Source organism: Octodon degus, unplaced genomic scaffold, assembly GCF_000260255.1.
Source record: "Octodon degus isolate 3935 unplaced genomic scaffold, OctDeg1.0 scaffold00086, whole genome shotgun sequence".
NCBI lineage: Eukaryota > Metazoa > Chordata > Mammalia > Rodentia > Octodontidae > Octodon > Octodon degus.
This window is the reverse complement of record NW_004524662.1, coordinates 5,671,963-5,675,049: the sequence shown is the minus strand read 5'-3', so window position 1 is coordinate 5,675,049 and position 3,087 is coordinate 5,671,963. Positions and strand designations below refer to the sequence as shown.

General features: G+C 41.1%; 1 pseudogene; it reads right to left on the bottom strand.

The window, feature by feature from the left end:
* Window positions 1–957: 957 nt before the first annotated feature.
* LOC101565001 lies at window positions 958–2,411 on the bottom strand (annotated as a pseudogene).
* Window positions 2,412–3,087: the final 676 nt, after the last annotated feature.

Sequence of the window (3,087 nt, the reverse complement as noted above, 5' to 3'; positions counted from 1 at the left end):
CTTTGTCAGTGTCAGCCGTGTGGATGAGTCACGGCACTTGCTTGGCCAATGTGCTCTCTGTGAAAGCCTGAGAGAATGTTTTCTCTCCATATGACTCTCCTTAGAGAGGAGGCACACTCTACATCATCGATCACTTTCCTCTTTGGCCCCATAATCTCCTTGATCAGAAAATTTTGGACACTACTGAGTTACATGTCGTTACAGTGCAAGTTCTCATATGTCCTGAGTCTTAATTGACCTTGGAAAGTTAGGGCCAAAATGTTGACTTTCCTTGCGGCCCTCCTTTTTCTCTAAGTTTGGTCTGCAAACTTAGGATGTTAACCCTCCAGAAGTGAAGCTTATTGTTATTACCATATAACCGAGGCTGTTGAGCTTAACCTCACTATCTGTCTGAATATTAAACATCTTAGGCATAACATGGAACAGGTATTTTTCATCATGTATTGATATGTTAAACTTTAAGTCCCTACAGAATATGACAAAAAAATTAAAAGATTAAAATATATTTTAAAAATAGGAATAAAGAATTATATATGTTTACACATAAGTCCAGAAATCTAACCATATACAACATTGTTGCAGGACAGTCCCACAATACTCCTTTTCCTGTCTCCTGCCTTCATTCACTACCCCCTTCATTTTTGAACAATCATCTACCCGAGAGACAGCACAGCAGCAACTGGCATGTCATGACAAGCAGCCCGTATTCAGAAGATCAGAATGACAGGCACTCCAAGTATGAACCTACTATTACAAATTGCTATCTCTAGTGCCAGTGCTTAGTTTATAGGTATTAGTATATATAGTTAGTCAGGGTGAGAATCTTTCTAATTAACTGCTAGATTCAAAAATCTTCTGAAGATTCTCAGGATCATTGACTTACCCATCTTGTACATATAACTGTATGGCTTGTCCTCACTTTTTAATCATTTTCTAAAGTTGGGAAGACTCTCAAATTCAAGGGTTCCTGAGTTGTTATGATTTGGCTCCTTTGGTATCTGTTTTTTCACCACTACTGTCCTTCAATCTTCTTTTACATCTACTTTTTTGTCTTCTGCTTCCTTCTTGTCTTCTTCAGTTTTTGCTTTCTTTGCTCCTTTTTCTATAATCAGCCACATTTGTATGACCTCCTTCCCCTTCATCCTCAGAATCTGGGAATTCTTCATCACAAGCTATCCACTTGTCTGATGCTTGAATAGAAATCCTCTTGTCTGGACCCTCTCCACCTTTATCTCCACTGTCCTCATGAACAGCATCTTCTGGGATAGCTTGCCTCTGAACACTAGGTGCATGAGGTAACATGCGCAAATTTTTAAATAAATTCTGTTTTATCTTTTCCATATATTCTGGAGTGTTCTGATTTGTCATGTTTGAAGGACCAATGTGCAGCTTGAAGTCTGGTCCAAAATACTCAAAATAATCATTATATGGCAACTTATTAGCAATTTCACAATCAAGAGCAACCGCAGTCTCATATATCCAGCACTGAGCAACATTATGGATTGTATAGCCACCTCCACCGAGCATCAGTAATGGCAAGTTGAAAGTTTTTACAACTTCTATACACTTACATGACTTTTGACTGTGAGATTGAAGCACCCAAGTCTATCACCAGATAAAAAGTCTGCACCACAATGTAAAACCACCACACAGGCTGGTACATCTCCATCACTTTTGAGATAATAGGTTTAAATATCTGTCCATAAGACTGATCATCTATACCATCTCTCATTGGAAAATTGACAGCATAGTATTTGCCTTTTCCAGCACCAACGTCCCTCAAGTCTCCTGTGCCAGGAAAGTACTCCCCATATATAAGGAATGAAACAGTTATTATGTGATCTGTTGTATAAAAAGCTTCTTCAACACCATCACCATGACAGATATCTATATCAATATATAGGACTGTGATGATACTTTAGCAAATAAAGGACTGCAAGCACAATATCATTAACATAACAGAATCCTGATGCTTCTGATTTTTTTTTTGCATGATGTAATCCACCAGCCCAGTTAACAGCCATATCAGTTTGTGGCCAGTTTAATTTCACAGCCCCGGCAACCTAGCCACCAGTGGAGAGCTGAAGATTTCAAAGAGTCCATCAAACACTGGACAGTCTTTCCCAGCATTAAATCTCTGCATCTGTTTACTGCACTCAGACATGTTATCTGGTCATATGGACCACAGAAATTTGATATACTCATCACTATGGTATTTCATCATTTCTTTGGCAGTGGCTTTATGGGGCCTATAGATTTCCATTTTTCTGTATAAGCTATAATAGCAAGTTATGAGTCATGTGGATTCTATGTGGTTCCATGGGATGAACCTGTCCATAGTAGCAATTTCCAATATCACTGTCATAGTAGTAGCATACTTTCTTCTTGACACCTCCTTGACTGTATGCCATGGGTTCCCGACCTCTGCTGCCTCCTGGCTCCTCCTCCAGCTCTGCTGTTGCTGCTGCAGCTTGGCATAATAGATGAGGGCTGGGGGCTGTGGACATGGCTCAGTAGAATAAGCACTTCCCTGACAAGCACAAGGGCCTGAGTTCAATCCCTGGTTCTGCAGAGAGAGAGAGAGAGAGAGAGAGAGAGAGAGAGAGAGAGAGAGAGAGAGAGAAGGGCTGGTGGTTGGGACGGCACTCCTGCAGAAGACAACAGGCTTAGCGTGGGAGAGAAGTAGCCAGGAGGGCTCAAAACACCCAGCCAAAGGCCTAAGAGCTTGGAACTGGGCTCAACATTTTAGAAAATTTAAAATAAAAAGATCAGGGAACATACAGTATCAAGGTCCTGGGTTCAATCCCTAGTACCTGCCATCAGCAAAAGAAAGAAAGAAAAAATTAGCAAAAGGAAAGGGGGGGGAGGAAGAGAGGGAATGGGGGGGGGAGAGAGAGAGAGAGAGAGAGAGAGAGAGAGAGAGAGAGAATGAATCAGTTTTGGCAGCTAGAGTAAGTCATGGATAAGTGTGAAGGTGGATGAACTAGAGGAGATGGGAGGACCAATGAGAGAAGTGGGGAAGTTGCATGAAGGTCTGTCTTTGCACATGTTGAATTTCAAGTGAGAGTGAGCTGTGTAAGGTGGTAA